The sequence below is a fragment of the Tupaia chinensis genome, unplaced genomic scaffold (genome assembly GCF_000334495.1).
Source record: "Tupaia chinensis unplaced genomic scaffold, TupChi_1.0 Scaffold000600_1, whole genome shotgun sequence".
Taxonomy (NCBI): domain Eukaryota; kingdom Metazoa; phylum Chordata; class Mammalia; order Scandentia; family Tupaiidae; genus Tupaia; species Tupaia belangeri.
The window spans coordinates 6,238,219-6,259,820 of record NW_006160117.1 but is presented as its reverse complement, the minus strand read 5'-3'; the positions used below and the strand labels follow the sequence as shown (position 1 = coordinate 6,259,820).

The 21,602-nt window shown below is 38.9% G+C and overlaps 1 long non-coding RNA gene across 2 annotated transcripts in view; it reads left to right on the top strand.

Moving 5' to 3' along the window:
- The window catches only part of LOC102491088 (uncharacterized), a 52,480-nt gene extending 30,909 nt beyond the window's left edge, over nt 1-21,571 (top strand). Inside the window, exon 4 of one of the 2 annotated variants that reach the window (XR_003551050.1) lies at nt 21,450-21,571. This is a non-coding gene — a long non-coding RNA (uncharacterized LOC102491088). Of the gene's footprint in view, nt 1-10,974; nt 11,102-21,449 lie in introns of those variants that run through there. The other variant, XR_335994.3, reaches the window with a different exon arrangement.
- Nucleotides 21,572-21,602: the final 31 nt, after the last annotated feature.

The window sequence follows — 21,602 nt, the reverse complement described above, 5'->3', positions numbered from 1 at the left end:
TTGAAAAACTTCTGAGCTTGACATACAAGACCTCTTTTTTTTTTTTTTTTAGAGGTTTTTGCCTTAGAGTGTACATGCTCACTGGAGAGAGAGAGACAGAGACAGTGAGAGAAAAAGTGGGAAATCGTCCCCCAGGGGGAATGGTCATGCTGCAATTCCTTCACTTCCATTCTCCTCCTGGATTTTGGGCATGCACACACACATGCCCAGTGTGAGTTTCAAGTTCCTGGGATTAGGACTTGAACCATAGACGGCCATGTGGGAGTCCAGTGACATAACCGCTACATCATCTGCTGACCCCGCAAGACATTTTTAATGGATTCTTTTGTTGCTCTTTTCCATATGTTCTTAGCTTATCTGAGTCGACCTGAAGTGTAGGTGGAAAGAGTTCCCAATCTTCATCAAATTTTCATCTCAGACACTCATGTTTCTTCTTCTCTATCTGAGGGATTTCCTGGGCAACCTGGGGGCTTGTGACTACCCTCCTGCAGTTGCGGTCCTCAACCAACAGAGAAAGAGAGAGAGAGAGTAAGAAAGCAAGCCTCCAGGTTTGGTACTCAAACCATGGTTGGCAATTTGGGAGTCCAGCGCCCTTAACTGCCACACCACCTGCCAGGCCCTGAATATAGTGATTTTAACTATGATTTTTGTCATGTTATGTAATAAGGATGAATATTATTATTTTAACTCTAAAATTTGGTAGATATTTCTATATTTAGTAAATTTAGATTAATCAGTGGGAATATAAAACGGGACTAAGATACAATTTTAATTTATCCAATAAAGAACAGGACATCATTTCACTAAGTCTGTGTGGAAACTCACTTTTCCTTTGAAGCAAAGAGCATGGTTTTGTCTCTGAGATTTATTATCCCCTAGCTGTTAGGAAAGCATTAAAATGACATACACACTTCCAGGTACAGTTAAGATCAACATTTCTCTCTTTTTCGTCTTACAATATACTCAATCTTTTATATAGTGCTCTCAAAGTTCTTTTTCAAATAGGATTCAATCCAACAAATATTTATTGAGACTCATATATACAAGGCCTTGTGCTAAGTTGTGAGAAGGGATAAATGTGAATAAAACAAGATCCTTGCCCTCAAGGAGTTTGCAGGTACTCTGAGCCAATTTATTTATGACCACATTTTACATGAAACTAGCTCTTTACTAGTGTGAAGGATTTAAAAATAGACAGCACAGCTGCTGGCGGAAAAGCTTGATTAACCCTAACATTTTATATCCTCTAAGATCAAGACAGAGCAATGGAGATCCTATTGACTTTTACTTCCTAGTCAATATTTAAAAGAGAATTTAAATTTAACCAAAAGAGTAGAATGTAGTTTGTTGTTTTACTTTTGTACTAAAGAGTACCTTTAAAAATGTAATACCAGTTAAAACTAAACAAGCTCTTAATTATACATGACATTCAACAGCTGGCTAGACTATATACACTGCAATAGTAAAAACCTGTGTGGGAGTAAGAAAATAATCTTAGACTAAAACAGAAAAAGCAGCTCTGTTGTTAATCATGCTGGGAGGACAGAAACAATGTTAATTGCAAAATTAACAGGAAGCACTGGTTCTCCCAAAGCTACGTAGCAGTTTTTAAAGGCCGCAACAACCATCCAGCTCCAATTATTTATTGCTTTCCTTTTAAAAAAATATTTTATTTAACTTTATTCATTATTATTATTATTTTCCATTTTAACCAGAGAGAGAAAGTGAGAAAGCAGACACCAGGTCCGGGACTTGAACCATGGTCAGTCATGTGGGAATCCAGTGCCCTTAACCTCTACAGCACTTGCTGGCCCCACTACTTTCTTATTAATGATGCACTCAGTGTACCTGTTACAAGGATTATTCAGTGGTTAAACCCTCCTTGACTCATTATGATATTCAATCCCTAGCTAATAGATGCTTCTTCTGATCCCACTTCAGAAATATTAGCCAGTCCAGAACTGATCCCTACTCTCCCTACATCCTTCATAGAAGCCTTCAGCAACAACCCAAACCTTAAAAAAAAAAAATGCCCCGGGACCAGCAGTTAGCGTAATGGCTATGTCGCTGGACTCCCACATAGTCAACCACGGTTCATGTCCCGGACCCGGTGGCTTAAAAAAACTCACGCCAGGCGCGTGTGCATGTGTGCCCAAGATCCCGAGAGAAGAATGGAGGAGAAGGGATTGTAGCGTGACCATCCCCCCTGGGGGGTGATTTCTCACTTTCTGTCTCTCTGTCTCTCTCTGTCTGTCTGGCGAGCGCACATGCCCTATAGCGAAAACCTCTCCGAAAAAAAAAAAATGCCTCCATTCTTCCTTCTGTTGAGAGAAGCTATCCCCAGTTACTCTGGATGTTTCTCCTCTCACTTCATTGAGGTAATATATATAATTCTGTCAGACTACAGGCTTATAAATACTTAAAGACTAACACCAACACACTTCAATTTACTCTTCATACTTGACCTGGAAGGTAAAACATTTATTTTAATTATCAAAAAACCATGCAATTTATCTTAGACTTTTCTTTAGAGATTACAGTCATCTCTCCTTTCCTTCCTCTTTTCCTCCTTCCTTTCCTTCTTTGTTCCCTTCCTTTCTTCTTCCCTTCCTGGTGGTAAATACATTGATGATCAATCTAAAATTTGGGAAAAAAATAAATATTATTTGGAAATATTCTTATTTTGCATCCACCCCCCTTTCTTCCTTGTAGATACTTATTTAGAATTTGTCCTGAATTTCAGATAGGAAGAGATATGTCTTGATGCAGTTTTAAATATAATGGCTCCATAATGCTTGAAATGTCATGGTTATCACTGTTTTGGCATATGCATGCAACGGAAGGGTATGGAATTTTTCGCTGTGGTAAAATACATTAGGTGTCCTTGTCCATAGACAATAAACTGCTGTCCATCTATTTTCCTATCTACAAATGTTTTCTCATCAATGTTAGAAATAGAATTTTTCATCATTTGTTACAAACCTAATTTTGTACTTTATTAAATGAAATCATGCTTTGGAGAAAAAAGAGAAATTTCTGAACATTAAATATTTAATTACTTATACTCTGTATACTACTTTTTATTCAGAAATGAATTTGAGATGACTACCATTAGCTTAAAACATTTCAATTGTCTGGTCACCCGTGACTGAGGTCGGAGGCATATTTTAAAAGCCTCTATTAATCTGTTTACCTAAGCTACAGGAATCTCTTATTTTCCCTTCAAATTATCCTTCCTTGAATAAATCACTTAGAGAATCTTTTGATTTAGAACTACATTTCATCAGTCTGCCTGGACACTGTTTTGGATTTGCCTCTTTGCCCTACTCTTTGATTTTTTGGAGTAAATCTTCGTTAGAGAAACAATCTTAGGTTACCCTGTTCCTCAGACCCTAAAACCATGGCTCATCTCTCTATAGTGTTACATCTGTTGATTCTAAGTTGGTATTAATATGAACTATATTGTTGCAAATTGAGATATTAATTATTATCCCCAGGGAAATCACAAATAAAATAATAATAAAAGAAACAAGAAGGAATCAAATTATTACTTAATAAAATGCTATTAAAATGAAGAGAAGACTGTAATGAAGGAATTAAGAAATAAAAAATATATGACATAATAAGTAAAAAGCAAAATTCCAGAAGTAAGTCATTCTTTATTAGTAATTACATTAACTATAGATGTATTAAACGTTCTAATTAAAATACAGAGACTGACTAGAAGAATGGATTAAACACACATGTAGGTCAGTTTTGTGGAGGATTGCAGTTTTTCTATCCAAAGCTTTTTTATAATTTTGTTTTTTAAGTATTGTTTTTCTTTAATTTCCAGAGGGCACAAGCACTTGTCAGAGAGAGGGAGGAAAAACACCATCCAGTGGGATTTGGCCACACTGAAATCTGTTTTCATCCATTTCTTTATCCCATCAGGATTTTAGGCAGGCACACACTCACTCACCATGCTTTTCAAGCCTCAATGTGGGGACTAGGATTCCAACTGTGGTCAGTCATGAGGGATCTACATAACCACAGTGTTACAGGGTCAGCCTGAGCATTGCAATTTAATGCTATGCCACCATCCATCCCCTATTTTATCATTCTTTTCTAGTTATAGAACCCCTGAGCTTACCAAGACTCATGACTAGATGGAATAAAGAAAGATTATTTCTCCCAGTCTTCCTTTCAGCTAGGTGTGCCTTTGTGACTAAGTTCTGTTCAATGATATGCACATAAAATGGTAGCATGGTAGCTAGTAACTATGCTAGAAAAGACATTTAACTGCTTATTCCTGTCGCATCCATCTTCCTATTAGCTGGAATGTGGATTTGATGACTAGAGCTAAAGCTGTAGTTTTAACTAAGACAGTAGACATATAGTGATGGTGAAGAAGGAAGGTAGAAGGATGCCCATGATGAACATAGAGATACCTTAACAGCCATGACTAATTATAGAGGAGAAGGAAATGAACTCCTATGTTATTCAAAGTATTGTTATTCTGGATTGAATGATTGATTGCCACAAACGAACAAATCTAACCTTATCCATCTAAAGCTTTAATAAGAGATATGGGAGAGAGATTGAAATGACTTGACCATCCCAAGAGTTTTAAATAAAAATTTTAAACTGAAAGGAAATACATTTCAGAGAGGATAAAATCAAGGAAGTAACATTACGCAAGGGCCTGATAGTTGTTCAGCAATTTAACATGGAAATGAGGGGAAAAAGCACCAAATACTGTTCTGAAACATAAGATATGATTTGACTGCTGTGTTAAATACACATTCTCACTGAAGTTGGTTGTAAATTCTAAACTGTGTCAAACAATATTTTGATGGTAGAGAACTCTAATAGATGGAAATCTACTCAGATTGGATTTTTCACCTTTCAAGATTTATGTGGAACTATTATCAATATGTAGAAACCCTCAAACTACCATCACAACATATTAAGATAAAATACATGAAGAATAACCAGAAAAAAATCATATGCCTAAAGAATGTGCTTTTCAGTTCAATTTGTAGAAAAACACGACCCATTCCATAATTCTGTTCTGCCACATTTTTGTTGCAGAATATTCACCACAAAAATTTCTCCTATGTCTGTAAATACAGGGAAAAGAGGAGCTGGATTTCTTTTTAAATAAATGCAGATTGGGCCAACCCATGGTCTGGTGGTTAAGGCAGTTGGAACCCACATGGCCAGCTGTGCAGTTTGAGTTCTGGACCCATTAACTTGAAATACCAGGCTGAACACAGGTGCATGTGTGCTCGAAATCCCAAAAGGAAAAATGGAGACAAGATTATAGCATGGCCATTCCCCATGGAGTGTGCACGTGCTCTCTCTCTCTCTCTCTGGCAAATGCATTCACCCTCTGGCAAAATTTAAATAAATAAATATGAATTGACATTCATAAATTTGATACAGAAAATGTGTATTAGCTCAACATCTCCATAAATGGTGATGGGATTTTTTACTTACCTCTCTTGTTCCCTCTCACTCTGTCCCAGTAACATCCATGTCTTTTTTAAATTTTTTTTGGATCTTCCGACATGCCTTAATTTTCCCCCTGAAGTTTCGCTCAGCTATACCTTCCACATGAAAGGCTCTCTCTACCCCTGATAAATCTCATATACTCTTCAGGGCCTTACTTAAGAATTGCTTTCAGAGAAAGCATCCCCTTAGATTTTTAAATCAAGTGAAATAATCTATGGAAAATACTTAGGAATAAACCAGGTGCTCAATAAAAATCTGTTGAGTGAACAGACTGTCATCATCCAATAATGCATGAAAAGGGAAACATGCAGCTCATAATGGAAAACACCACTTGCTGAGTGAGTTTGAGATTTTTTTTTATATTGAATATGTTTAGTGTCTCAGTTATGTCAGTAAAATTTTTTTGAAAGTATTAAGTATAAACCATTTTTAATCATTTTATTTAAGTTAAGTGCTCACTTGGGGGGGGCAAAAATTGTTTGTCTAATTTATCTCCAGAATGAGGTTTACAGAAAATTGTATGTAATCAGCTCATCTTTCGAAGGAGCATCTCACTGTTTGTAGAATTAACAAGGCACATGAACATGTTTCTGGAGCACTTACAGAACAAGAAAGGGCAGGTTCATGGTAATTAAACCCACTGACATTGTCATAGATTAACATTATTATTATTTAAAATTTGTCAGCTGGCATATGTATTTGTTGGAGAGAGACAGAGGGAGAAAGAGAGAGAGAGCAAGAAAGCACTCCCCCATGGGGAATGGTTAGGCTGCAAACTCTTCTCCATTTCTGCCTCCTTTTTGGTTTTGGGGCATGCATGCATGCATACCCAGTATGTTTTTCAAAGTGGTGGGCCCATGCTTAGTCAGTCATGTGGAATCTAGCTACCTTAACTACCACAACAGCAGCTGGCCCCATATGTTAACATTATGAATATACTTTGGGATAGATGTGTCAGGATATTGCTATGTTAATCATAAAAGGTGTATGTTTGACCAAAAAAAAAAATCATTTTCTTCTTTCTTATTCTTTTTCTTTTTTTGGGGGGAGGGTAACATTTGTTAAGTGGAATTTAATCTTCTTAGTCTTATTGACAAAAAAGGAAAAAGTTTCTGGGACCACTTTGTTTGTTTGTTAATTGGATGAATAATGGAAAGTAGAATCAGTACAGCACTGACCTCTTATATTAGCCAGGAAAATACTATATACCCTGATTTTAAATCTGATGTTGTAACCCATCTAATCTTCAAAACTGACTCTGAATCTTAGCACTATATTTACATTCCTTGTACGAATGAGAAGAAAAAACCGACTGGACTTGCCTCTGTGGAAGTAGTTTGGTGGTCATTTAAGGGTTGAAATTGGAAATTACATTTTTAATAGTGGAAGGGGGTTGAAACGTGTATTGTTTGCCTACAATAGGTGAAACTGTATGTAAGAAATGTGTTCTTTTATGGCTCATATAATTAAAGGCCACTTCTGACAAAAGATAATGACATTTGCAAGTACCAGCTAAAATAGCGCTGCCACAGGGAAATAGCAGAGTTTTCAATTCACTTGGCCTTGTAGTTTTGAAATTATGTGATTTTTGAGTGAATTTATTAATGTAAGAAATTTTTGTTATTTCACATTTTATGCTTACAGTAGGGTTTCATTAATATTTTGGTGCTTTAATATTTTAAATGAATACAATGCAAATTTGCATAGTGACTTCATTGTGTGATGAATAGGGCAAGTTTCTGTAGTATAGGTGACATGAGTGGCCCTCTGATAGATGGTATTGTTATTGCTTCCTCTTATTGGAAGGAAGCTTAGATATCCCTGTTTCATTGACATTGGATTGGTCATGTAACTTGAAAGGTTCATCTCTGTAGTAAAACTGTATTTCATGGCCCTGTTGAAATTAGTAGCAGCCATGGAAGTTGTTTTAGCCAATAAAATATGAGTAGAAGTGGTATGTATCAATCCCAAGCATAAAATTTACCAACTCATAGATCATTTTATTACTTTTTCACAAAACTATCCATATTCTCGATGAAAATTTGTCTATCGGCCTAGTCTTGTGGTAATGACAACATGAAGCAGAGCCCATAATGTACTCATGATATGATAAGCAAGAAATACTTCTTTGCTATTGTATGCCACTACTATTTGAGAGGTAATTTGTTATGCAGCATACTGAGCTCAAGCTGATTGATATGGATCCCAAAGTGAAGAAGATGCTGATTATGAAAATGATTAAGACATGATTCATAGCCTAAAGAACATCACTTTATAATAGGAAAAAATACATACAATTATTTATAAAACAATATGGAAAGCTAATAGGGCACATGGAAAGTACTATAATTACATCAAAGAAAGAGAGAAAAACCCTATTTGAAGGGTTTAGGAAAGGCTTGCTGTAGGAAATAATACTGAATTTGGGATGTTATATAAGAGTTCAATGATTTTTTAAAAAAATGTGGGCATTCTACAAACAAGAAACATCATGTTCAAAAAGTATGTAGGCATAAAATAAAATTAAATTTTAAAGGAATAGCAATAAGCATGATGTGTTTTGGGGGGTGTTTAATGTCTGTGGAGAAAATCTATGTTACAGGGAAAAAAGTTGGGAGGTGAGTCTAGGAAGTGATCTTTCAAAGGTATGATTCTGATCTCACATGCTAGAGAGATAGTGAATATTTAGGCAGATCAAAGCTCCAATTTTGTCTCTCCCATTAACATTTTTGTCCTGAGAAACAACTTTTAGTTTTTTCATCACTACAGTGGTATTAGTAATGCTACATTTCAGATTTGGTTTGAAAAATAAAAGCAGTATCTAATACACAATAACTCTTAGCTTCCTTCATACCCATTATGCTAAGGAGGCTATATTTCATGTAATCATGCAACGGGCTGTGTTTCGAGTGTTTTTGAAACAAGGGAATGATGGGACCAGAATCATACCCTTGAAAGGTCACTCTGGCAACATGTGGAAGATGGATGGGATGGTGGGATGATGAGAAGCAGCGAGACCAGTTACGAGTTTAGTGCTATAAAACAATCAAGAGATAATGAAGATTCAGGCTAAGATAGTGATAATGCCTGGCTTTCCCCTCTTCTTTTTATGATTTCTTTAGGTGACATGTGCATATATCAATGCCCTCAACAGGGCAGGGGGCACAAAAGAATCACTTTTAGTTTCCTGGAGTCTCAATTTTCTAAAAGTCAATTTGATGCTGACCCCTTGCTAACCACACTAGTTTATATACTGCACCCTTGCTATTGAAGACCCTATATTCTTTTTTTTTGGGGGGGGGAGAGAATTTTGCTATAGGGCGCATGCGCTCGCCAGACACACAGAGAGAGACAGAGAGACAGAAAGCCGGAAATCACCCCCCAGGGCTAATAGGGCACATGGAAAGTACTATAATTACATCAAAGAAAGAGAGAAAAACCCTATTTGAAGGGTTTAGGAAATGCTTTCTGTAGGAAATAATACTGAATTTGGGATGTTATATAAGAGTTCAATGATTTTTTAAAAAAATGTGGGCATTCTACAAACAAGAAACATCATGTTCAAAAAGTATGTAGGCATAAAATAAAATTAAATTTTAAAGGAATAGCAATAAGCATGATGTGTTTTGGGGGGTGTTTAATGTCTGTGGAGAAAATCTATGTTACAGGGAAAAAAGTTGGGAGGTGAGTCTAGGAAGTGATCTTTCAAAGGTATGATTCTGATCTCACATGCTAGAGAGATAGTGAATATTTAGGCAGATCAAAGCTCCAATTTTGTCTCTCCCATTAACATTTTTGTCCTGAGAAACAACTTTTAGTTTTTTCATCACTACAGTGGTATTAGTAATGCTACATTTCAGATTTGGTTTGAAAAATAAAAGCAGTATCTAATACACAATAACTCTTAGCTTCCTTCATACCCATTATGCTAAGGAGGCTATATTTCATGTAATCATGCAACGGGCTGTGTTTCGAGTGTTTTTGAAACAAGGGAATGATGGGACCAGAATCATACCCTTGAAAGGTCACTCTGGCAACATGTGGAAGATGGATGGGATGGTGGGATGATGAGAAGCAGCGAGACCAGTTACGAGTTTAGTGCTATAAAACAATCAAGAGATAATGAAGATTCAGGCTAAGATAGTGATAATGCCTGGCTTTCCCCTCTTCTTTTTATGATTTCTTTAGGTGACATGTGCATATATCAATGCCCTCAACAGGGCAGGGGGCACAAAAGAATCACTTTTAGTTTCCTGGAGTCTCAATTTTCTAAAAGTCAATTTGATGCTGACCCCTTGCTAACCACACTAGTTTATATACTGCACCCTTGCTATTGAAGACCCTATATTCTTTTTTTTTGGGGGGGGGAGAGAATTTTGCTATAGGGCGCATGCGCTCGCCAGACACACAGAGAGAGACAGAGAGACAGAAAGCAGGAAATCACCCCCCAGGGGGGATGGCCATGCCACAATCCCTTCTCCTCCATTCTCTCGGGATCTTGGGCACGCACACACATGTGCCTGGCGTGAGTTTAAGCCACCGGGTCTGGGACTTGAACCACAGTCTACTATGTGGGAGTCCAGTGATATAGCCATTACGCTAACTGCTGGTCCTGAAGACCCTATATTCTGGTACTTCCCAGGGTTAGCCTACTAAGACTCGCCCCATGTTTCAAGTCTTACCCTTCTCTGCTAACACTCTGTCCCATCCTCTATTATTCTGCTAATTTGCTAAACTGATCAGTGTAAATGTGATCATGGGACACAATATTTCCAGTCATTACAGTTCCCATGTTTGCTTTCAGGACACTGCCTTATTCAAAAAAATAACTAGTACTTCTTCATATTATTGCACAATGAAGATGATGTTGAGTTTCATCTTTAAAAGCACCAATTCCTAAATTCAGATCCTGGGGAGTATTTCAAACTCTCAATGCCCAGGTCACATCCCATACTAATTATATAAGAACCTCAATATTTTTTTAAACTCCCCAGATGATACAAAAGTGCAGCCAAATATGAGAAGCAGAGATTTACAGAGTGACTCTCAAGCTTTAATGTGCACACAAATCATCTGGGGATCTTGCTGGAAGGCAGAGTTTGATTTCATAGGACTGGGGCAAAGCCTGAGATTTAGCATTCCTAACCAGTTCCCTGGTGATGCCAATGCTGCTGATCTGTGGACCATACTTTGTACAGCCAAGACTTAGTCCATTATTAATGTCTCTTTTATAAAGTCATTTTAGGATATTAAAATAAAATACTATTATTTGTGATGTCAAGGAACATTTTTCTCCTCCCTCCTTGCTCTGAGGGCTACATTTGGTGTTGTACATAAGTATGCATCTTGAATTACATTTTATATTGCAAGTAATTGATTGAGTGTTGATGAACAGCCAAATGTGCTTTACTTTAATAAAATACAGCTGTGATTTATACACAGCTAAACAACACATTATGCGATTTACCCTTTTAATAGGACTAAATGGCCTTGATATGTGAAAGGCTATGCTGATCTGCCCCTTGATCAAAGAACTTTAAATGGATACCTGGCAAATCAATGCATAATCTTAATGAAGACTACTACAAGAACTTTTAACAGATGCCAAGCAAGGTAAACGCATTTATGATGACTTTATTTTTTGATCTGGAAGGGAAGTATTTATTATGAGATTAAAGTACATCTGAAGAATTAAAGAATGTCAATAACATGCTAGTTACTTCCTTCTCACATACAGTTCTAGGTACATGAGAAATGGCAACCTGTATTTTGTATATTTCGCTTTTAGTTTTAGGAGATTTTAACAAAATTGTTATGAAAAGTTTCATTTATTTGTCATACATGCCCACTTCAAATGCTGCGGAAAGATTATTGATTTAATCTTTAGGTTCTGGTTCTTTATGGTACCTTTTAATTCTATCCATCAGAACTCCACCTGGAAGGTAAGTACCAGAATAGCACTGGACAGTTTCTCTTTACTAGCCTTAAACCAAATTCCACTATCCCAAACCTTACGGACTCCGGACCACTTTTGGTTAAGTCCCTGGAATACTCCTTCATATTGTACAATTTCTTTTCTTTCCTTTCCTTTTCTTTTCTTTTCTTTTCTTTTCTTTTCTTTTCTTTTCTTTTCTTTTCTTTTCTTTTCTTTTTGTTTTTAATTTTCAGAGGGCTCATGTGCGAGGGAGAGGAGAGAGAAAGAGAGAGAGAGAGAGAGAGAGAAGACAGAGAGAATCCCCTCAATGGGATGTGGTTATATCACAATCCCTTCTCCATTTTTCCATCCTGTCAGAATTTTGAGTATGCACACATATGTGCTTAGTGTGTTTTCCAAAAACAGTGAAAGCCAAGAGTTAAACTGTGGTGGGCTATGTGGGATCCTGCTCTCTTAAACCATTTGGCTATAGGCTGGCCCACTCACATTAAAAATAACACATTCCCAACAGTTTTATACTTTGTAAACTCTTGGCCAGCAGCTTGTGGCTCAAGGTGGCAGATGGGATACATACATTTACCCCTTCTCATAGATTCCTATTGGAATGACAAAAGAGATGTTACAGAAGTAATAAATACATATGGCTTTGAGAAGGACCTATGACCTATGAGATAGAGATTTGGATATATTTTTAGAAGATGGAAGGGAGATATAATTAAATTGATAGGCAAACTGAGGCAGAGGAAAACATGACTAATAGGACACACAAACAGGCACACACACTCACACAAATGTATACCTTTTCTAAGGTAAAAGCCCTTGGGAAGATTGATGTTTTCTATCTGGCAGAGCCCTAAAAGAAGCTCCCAAAGCAAGGAAGGCAGGCATAGAGAGAGAGTAGGAGTGGGGTTCTCTATAGTTGTTCTGATAATTCATTAAAGACCTGTTCACAGAATAGTTCACTTGGTCAACAGAAAAAAGAAAAAAAAAATCACGAAGGTGGTTAGGTATAATAAGCCAAGAGACCTAGAGAAAAACCAGTCCACATTATTCATTACACATCCATGTTCTGGGCACTGCTCCCAGCACTGTAGAACATAGTGGTGAACACCTAGGTCTACTCTTACAGAACCTCTATTCTCAAAGGAAAGGCCAATGATGAACAAACAATCCAATAAACACACATATAATAACAAGAGCCTGCATAAAAATTAAGCAGGAAGCAAGAATAAAGAGTAAGGTGCCATTTTAGATGGGAAGATCAGGGAAGGCCTCTCTGAAGACTTCTTTGAAGATTTCTGAGCAAAGGCCTCATGAATGTAAAAAGAATGAGTTACCTGATGATCTGCAGGAGGCCCCACGGTCCAGGTGAGGGTGGTTGCAGGTTTGAGAAATAATAAGGCCCTGTGGCTAGGACATAGTGAGAGAGGAAGAGAGAGAGCCAGGGCCAAATCCTGTAATTATTTTTTTTTTTGGAGAGATTTTTGCTATACGGTGCAAGCGCTCAGCAGAGAGACAGAAAGAGATGGAAAGACAGAGCAAGAAATCACCTTCCAGGGGGGATGGCCACACCACAATCCCTTCTCCTCCATTCTCTTCTCAGGATTTTGGGCATGCACGTAAATGCACATGGTGTGAGTTTCAAGACTCCAGGTCCGAAAATCACAGTTGGCCATGTGGAAGTCCATTATGCTATCTGCTGGTTCTAATTCTGTAAGATTTTAAAGACTCACACATACAATGCTGCACTTTTCTAAGTGTGATGAAAAGTTATTGGAGGCTTTGAGCAGTGGATACTCACAGTCTCACTTATTGTTAAGCATCACTATTTGGAGAGCTAGCTGTATGCAGAGAAGGAAAATGGTAGCAGCACACTAGTGAGGAAGTTATTACTGAAGATAAAGTCACAGAATATGGTGGCTCTGGATAAGGTGGCAGTGACGGTGGTTGGATTTGAGATACTTTTGAAGGTAGAGATGATAAAATGAGCTACTACCTTGGTTGAGTTGGTTGCAGAATATGAATCAAGGATAACTCACCTTACAATGAGAGGTTAGAAGTCTTCACAAAATGTCAAGTTCAAGTACCTGGATCCATTATGTCTCAAGCTTCAAGTGGAGGCCTATGTACAGATTCTCCATTTTGCTTAAACTCTTGAACCTTTTAAAAATCTTAAAATCTTACGGACAGTGGCAAAGTATTTAGAAATATCCAAGTGATACAAGTATTTCCACAGCCCCTAAGTTTGCAAAATCTATGGTGAAATTTTGTTCTACTGGTAAACAGGTTTCTTTCTTTCTTTCTTTCTTTCTTTCTTTCTTTCTTTCTTTCTTTCTTTCTTTCTGTCTTTCTTTCTTTCTTTTTTTCTTTCCCATGGTCTATCTACAATAGAATGACTGGTAACACTGTTGAATAAAGGCTTGGTCAGGAGAAATTATTATCCAGTGCTGGGTAAATGTTCTTATCTTATTCCCACACCCAAGCCTTACTTATCTAAAGAACTGAAAATCTTGGGACATAAAGTAACATCGTTTTCAAAGATGAACAAGGTCAGCAAAGGAGTACTGAAGTAGTTTCTGTTATCACTTTGACCAACTTGCCACATCAAGTAGGGCTAACTTCACTGTCACAGGTTAAGGCTGAATGGCCAGGCGCATTTCTATTAGATATCTCTGATTCCCTGCCTTGCATCTTCTTGTTCATACCTCTGATTCCAAGGACAGGTGGGTGGACAGTTACATGCAAGCTGTGACTTTTTTCATGGTGACTATATTTTACAACACCATGAACACCCATGAAAACATAGTGGCAAGCTTCAACCTTGAGGATGGAAACTCACAGATAAATTCTGCAATGCCACTACCACCTCCTTGGGGTAGACAATTCTGGGAGGCATTCTGTATGTTTCTCTGGAGGTCCTGGTGGAATTTGCCCTGTGGTTCACAGCACTGACCATAGTAATGCACCTTAATATTGGTTTTGCCAGTTTCACTTCTCCTGTACCCTTACCACTGCTTCCTGGGATCATGTACCAAGGAAGTGCACACTCTCCCCATCTCAAAGCCCTGCTTCAGAGTACTCAAATGAGGGCAGCTTTGTCTTATTAACTCAACAGCACTCAACATGTCAAAGAAATCAATTTGGACATAAAGGTTCTAATTCCCATCATCACTAGCATTTTACTTTGTTGCAAAGAATTTCACCTACATCTATTCACAGTACTTTTTGTTCTTCATATGTTTGTCATTGTGAGCTCAGAGAAAGCAATTAAGTTTATGGCACTAGTAGAGTTAAATGTATTTAAATTGCAAACTCAAATAACACATTATTCACTGTGGTAATCTCTTTTTTTAAATGTGCTCACCATGAATATAAACAGAACATTTTTAATGCAGAAATTTTATTTGATTGAGAAATGTATCACTCCACAAAGCATGATGCTGTTGACTTAAAGAAATTGTGATCTAGCTCTAATGACCCACACTTGGGAGGTACTGTTAATGTATTTAAAAAAACACATATAACATTGTTTCATGCATTCGACAACTTTGTGAAGTAAACATGGAAAAACATTTATTCTCATTTTAGAGACTATCGAACTAGAAATCAGAGTGATTAAGAAAGGTAGCTGATACTTGGCAGACCACACCTATGGTCTTTGACCATTGTTGACAACATTGTTAAAACCCACAAAGGGAAAGGAGTGAAGGTTGGGCAACCTAGTGAAGTTAAAAGATACAAAAATGTGAACGATTTTTCAGTCACTGCTTCATTTAGCAGGTGTTTGTTGAGTGTTTTTGATATGTCAGGCAATGTACAAGGCACTCTAAATAACGTGATTGTGAGGGGCCAGCATGTGGCATGGCGGTTAAGGCACTGGACTCCCACATGGCTGACTACAGTTTGAGTCACAGACCTGGCAGCTTGAAAATCATGCCAGGCACATGTGCGTATGTGCCCAAAATCCTGAGAGGAGAATGAAGGAGAAGGGACTGTGGCATGGCTATCCCCAGGGAGAGTGATTTCTCATGTTCATTCTCTCTCTCTGGTGAGCACACATGACCTATGGTAGAAACCAAAAACCAAAACAAAAAAAGATTGTGAGGAGTAAATTGCTAAAAGCAATTTCCTAGGATGAGGGTACTACAACAATCTTATACCCCACTATACTGGGAGTCTATAACTAAAATTACCATTGCCATTAGGGACAAGCTATGTGGACAAATGAAGCAATGATTTTCAAACACCAATCAAATCAATCAGTCAATAATTTTTAAATCTGCCAGTCAGTTGAATTTATTAATTAGACAATTTGATTAATATCTGGTATTGGAATGTATTCAAAATTGGCAGATTCAGTAAAATAAATCAATTGGATGAATGTTCTTCCTTGAATGAAGTGGCTATTTGACTGATTTGGAAGGTTGATTTTAGAACATTTCAGGATTACAGCAAGTGTTAATAGTCATAATTCCAGCTCATCAACTATTTAACTCCTAAGACAGCTGACTGCATTTTTCTGCAGCTCATCAGAAGGAAATAAATAATGGTGATTTCATCTTTTTTAGGGGATTCATGAATCAGCAGCTAAGGCCTATTGCTTCTTCTATAAATATAGCTTTTAACATTCTGGTGCTTGGGGAAGGAAAGGAGGGAAGCTAACTCTTGGATGCTATCAGCCACTGTTCGTCTACAACAGAGTTTACCCCACATTTACCTTGAAAAATAAGGAAAACACTAGTGGTACTCCCTGTCACCTGTTTACTGAAGAGCTCAATTCTGAGGTGTCTGAGCTCTTTTAAGCCTGGATTGAGAATTCATATCATGTTTCAGATCACCATGCCTTCCCAGGTCAAGAACAGCTTGCTGTGCAAAGGTCAGTTTTACAATTTAACCCAGCTTTATCCCCACCTGTACTTTACTCCTACATCCTTTTGTGAAAACTGTATTACTTTGAAGTTGAAGGTTGCATTCAGGCAAGCAGAGCAGCTTTACTCCCACCCTGAGTTGGAATAGATAATGGATTCTGCAGAGCAGGTGTCCAACTGGCCAAGGTCATTGCACAATGAGTCAGTGTAAATATCCAAATTGCAGTTGTGGATGAACTCAGCACATGACAGGTGCAGTTGATGAGTGTCCTTTAGTCTAGCTGTCACAGTGGTCTGAGAACATGGAACAAATCAAATGAAAAAGCCCGTGCTTGCCTTCAAAGGTTATGTCTTCACTAATCCTGTAGCATCCAGAAGACTGGCATTACTTGGTACAAATCTCCATACTGGTGTATTTGGATGATTTTGTTTCTCAGGAGCTCTATTTGTTCAGGATAAAAAAGAAAAGGAAAGTGGAAAGATGAAGTCAGTTTTCTCCTGACATTTCCAAGGATGAATACTTGTGAAGGGCAAGCAGGCAATCTCTTCTTGGAAACAGTCAATCCAAAGAAACTGGAAAGTCCTTCAGAGCTGTGAACAGAAGATCAAAACTTTAAGAAAAATACAATAAATTCAGGGGACTGTGCTCCTGGGAAAGAACAGGAACTATAACCAATATATTACAAATGCATGGTTCTCAGTGCTTCACTTAAGTTTCAATTTTAGACAATGCCTGCAATCCAAAGTCAAAGTCATCAAGTATGCGTGAGGTCTGGATGATTAAACTCACCAAAAGAGGTTGAAGTTTCTAGGATTTTTAAAAGCATAGTTGATGAGGGAACCAGCAGTTAGCGTAATGGCTATGTCGCTGGACTCCCACGTAGTCGACCGTGGTTCACGTCCCGGACCCGGTGGCTTAAAACTCACGCCGGGCGCGTGTGCGTGCGTGCCCAAGATCCCGAGAGGAGAATGGAGGAGAAGGGATTGCGGCGTGACCATCCCCCCTGGGGGGTGATTTCTCGCTTTCTGTCTCTATGTCTTTCTCTGTCTGTCTGGCGAGCGCACGCTCCCTATAGCGAAAAAAAAAAAAAAAAACCTCTCCAAAAAAAAAAAAAAAAGCATAGTTGATGAGATAAAAAGAATTTTAGAAAAATTCTCGAAGGATATAGGGTTAAGGTGCATATATAAAAAGTAGTTAATAACACTTATCCTGATTTCACTGATGGAAAAAGCTGAAGTAGTGTTAAATGCTTTACTCCATGTTGAATCATTAGAGAACAAGAGAATGTAATTTTTTGTTTACTCTGATTTCTATATTGTGAAGGGGTCAGCAAACGTTGCTGTAAATGATCATGTTGAGAGGATGAAAACATTAATAACTCCTTAAGGAGTTCGAACAGGGTGTACATATTAATATTGGTCTACAGAATTTTGTTCCTGTTTCAAAAATGAAAAGACTGAAGTTAAACGACTTATTCAATATTGTATCTTCAGAGTGGAATAGCCCAAATTCAAGGCCAAGTCATTTGTCTGTTACCAAGTTCTCTTGTTACTTTACTATAAATCTTGTAGCATCCTGAGTATCAAGACAGATCTCTAGAAAGCTCTGACTGTAACAAGACCTGCTAATTTCTCCTCCCTCTGGGGTCAGGGCAAGGATTGCTGTGTGGGAACGCTCAGCCTCTAAAGGTGTAGTGGGCCAACAAATATATTTTTTTCTTTTTTGGAGAGGTTTTTGCTATAGGGCGCATGCACTCACCAGAAAGACAGAGAGAGACAGAGAGAGACATAGAGATAGAAAGCAAGAAATCACCCCCCGAGGGGATGGCCACACTGTAATCCCTTCTCCTCCATTCTCCTCTCGGGATCTTGGGCATGCATGCACATGCGCCCAGTGTAAGTTTAAGCCACCAGGTCTGGGACTCGAACTGCAGTCAACTACATGGGAGTCCAGCGACATAGCCATTACGCTAACTGCTGGTCCTGAACAAATGTATTTTTTGAGCACATACCGTGTGTCAGACATTTCTCTCTCTACTGAGATTCAAAGTGACGGATTCCTTGCTCTCAAAGGACTTTTATACTAGTGAGGGGACACAATCAGCAAACATCAAATAGCTAACCAAATTAGATCATACCAGGTATTGAGAAAAATATAAAATTATAACTAGCACTGGCACCTTGAGGTGAGGACTGAGTAACTCTGCTGTGATGGTGCAGTGATAGCACATCTCTCTGCAATGCTGCAAGCTATATGATCAAGGTTCAGTTCTCACGTCAACCTATACGCACTGGGCATACGCACATGCTCCTGATACTGGCTGATCAGGAAGTAGGGAGAGGATAACAGCATGAAATCTGGTTGAGGGTGCTTCTTTCTCTGTCAATAAAAAAATTAAGGGGTCCGCAGATGGTGTAATGGCTATGTTGCTGGAGTCTTACATGGTTGACTGTTCGAGTCCCGGACCCCGGGCACGTGTGTGTGCATGCTCAAAATCCCGAGAGGAGAATAGAGGAGAAGTGATTGCAATGTGTCTACCCCCAGCCCCTGGAGGTGATTTCTTGCTTTCTGTCTCTCTCTCTCTCTACCTCCTCTCTCTCTCTCTCTCTGTCTCTCCAGCAAGCACACATGTCCTATAACAAAACAAAAACAAAAACAAAAACAAAGCAAAAAGAAAAAAGAAAAAAGTTCTCTAAAAATAAAACCTTGAAGAAAGGTGGGGACTGAGGCAGACTGGGTTATTCAGCAAGGCTGGTTGGTGGGTTCATTAAGCAAGAAAGCTGCTAAAGTGGCAATAATAATACCTAACATAGTAGCTTGCATAATGGAACTGGTAAATAATGAAAAAGTCAATGAGATAACATTGCCAATATATATTGTCACTGTGGACCAACTGACTCATCCAGTGTTTTGAGTATGGGTCAAGTAAGGTAAGCATAGGAAAAGTGGGAAAAATTATTCACTTTCTAACCCTGAAGTTATCCTTCATTTTCCTAAAAATAAAAAAGAAGAAAAATAGTTGATAAATGCCAAACTTACTATGTACCAAATGTTTTCGAAACATTTTGACATTAATTAACACATTTATGAGGATTAGCTCACAGAGAATGCTGTCCACGTTCTACATATGAAGAAACTGAGGCCCAGATGGTTTGAGGACCTTTCCTGTGATAGGCCGAATAGTTTCTTCCAAAAGACGTCCATGTCCCAATCCTCAGAACCTGTGAATCTGTTATCTTACAGGGTAAAAGGGACTTAGCAGATGTGATTAAGGATTTTGAGATGGGATATTAGCCTGGGCTATTTGGCTAGGCCCAACATAATCGCAAAGATCCTTCAAAGAATCAGAAAGAGATAGAAGCAGTGGGAGTGATGTGGCCAAGAGCCAAGGAATAAAGGCAGCTCTGAGAAGCTGGAAAGGGTAAGAAAGTAGATTTCCCCCTGCAGCTCCCAGGATTGTCACCCCTGATTTTAGCCCAGTGAAACTGATCTCACACTTCTGGCCTCCAGAACTGTAAGATAATAAATTTGTGTTGCCTTAAACCACATCAGAGGTAATTTTTTTTTCAGAAGCAGTAGGAAACTAGTTCATCACCCAAGGCCACGGAACTATGAGCGGCAGGGCTAGGATTAAATTGAGGCAATCTGGTGCCAATGCCAGAATAAAATTTCAGGTTGAAAGCAAAATGTGGTCTCCTAGATTTTTCTCTTATGCCCAAAGTTCGGGTCCCAGATAATCTGTTTTTAAAAAGGAAAGGGGGTGTGGGGAGTTGCAGCAGGCAGTATGGTGGATTACGGCATTGGGCTCCCACACGACCGACTGCAGCTGAAGTCCTGGTGGCTTGCTTTCTCTCTCTATGATCAAACTGGAAAATAATAATAATAAATAAATAAAATTACATAAAATATTAAAATAAAGAAAAGAGAGCCAGCATGCAGAACAGCAGTTAACCACTGTGCGGAGGTAGCTGGATCCCACATGGTCAACCACAGTTTGAATCACAGCCAGATAGCTTGGGAAAAACATGCTGGGAATGCATGTGTATGCCTGGGATCTTCACGGGATGAAGAAATGGAGGACAAAAGGATAGCAGCATGATCATGCCCTTTTGACACGCTTTCTCTCTCTTGCTCTCTCTCACACACACACACACACACACACACACCCTCTGACCAAAAGAAAGAGGAGAAAAAGGGTATCTTATAGCAGGTGGTATATACCAAGCACGTCCTTGCTTCACAAATTTAGTCCTGGATCCAAAAGATCACTAACACAAACCTCTCCTTTTCATATGAGGAATCTGAGGACCAAAGGATTGTGATTTCGAAGTGACTGGGCTGGTTGATGAAACACACAGCTAAGTTCACAAGATAGTGATGTGAGACCCACTGATCGCAGTGCTTGTGTCAGACTCCTGGAAGGAGGGCATATGTCAAGTGAAAAGCAAAGGATCTAGGCTTCCTGATGCTTGCATTCATCACTATTCTCTTAGGAAGGGTGGGAGAAGAAATGTTACACTTAGCAATCTCCACAAGGGTGGGGAATTCTCACTGTAACATCTTTCCGCCCCCTGCAATGATTATATTCCCAGGTTGTAGCCACTGTTATATCCTGCTGCTGCCCCAGCTCTCTCACACAGCATCTAGCATGCAGTGGGTGCTTATAAAATTGATTTAAGTAAGCAGAAAGCTTATCGTGGAATAGTTAGAGCAACGCTGGCTTTCCAAATGTTAAGGTGCATGTGAATCGCCTGGGGACTTCCTTAAAAATCTCGATTCGGGCTTAGGTGGCCTAATGGGGGCCCAAGATTGTGCGTTTCTACTTAGTTCCCATATACTGCTGATACTGCGGGTCTATGGTCTATGTTTTTTAACCCCTTGGAAAATGAGACCTCCCTATTCATGTAAAATTTAAGATAGACAAAGTTGACAAAGACGGCATAGAAATCGATTTCCCTCCTTTGAGGCATCCCTGCCCTCCCAAAGGGACCAAGTTAGATGCCAGGGTTCAATGGAAAGAATTGGAACAGAGCCCCACCCCCCTGCTCCGGGCTCTGCTTGGATCTTCAGCAAGCAGGGCAAGGGGTAATGAGAGGAAGGAGGGAAGTGTCCAGGAGTTCCCATGCTGACGCTACTCTTTCATTTCCAGCGTTTGAGGGGCATCTGCCCTTTTGAACCGCCGAGGTCACGAGCTAGCATACCGGAGCACAGCGCCGCGCCCCCCTCCGCGCCCTTGTCCAGACGGAGGCGGCCGGCGCGCCTGCGTGCGCGCTTGATGTAAATAGGTCCCAGGCGGCAGCCA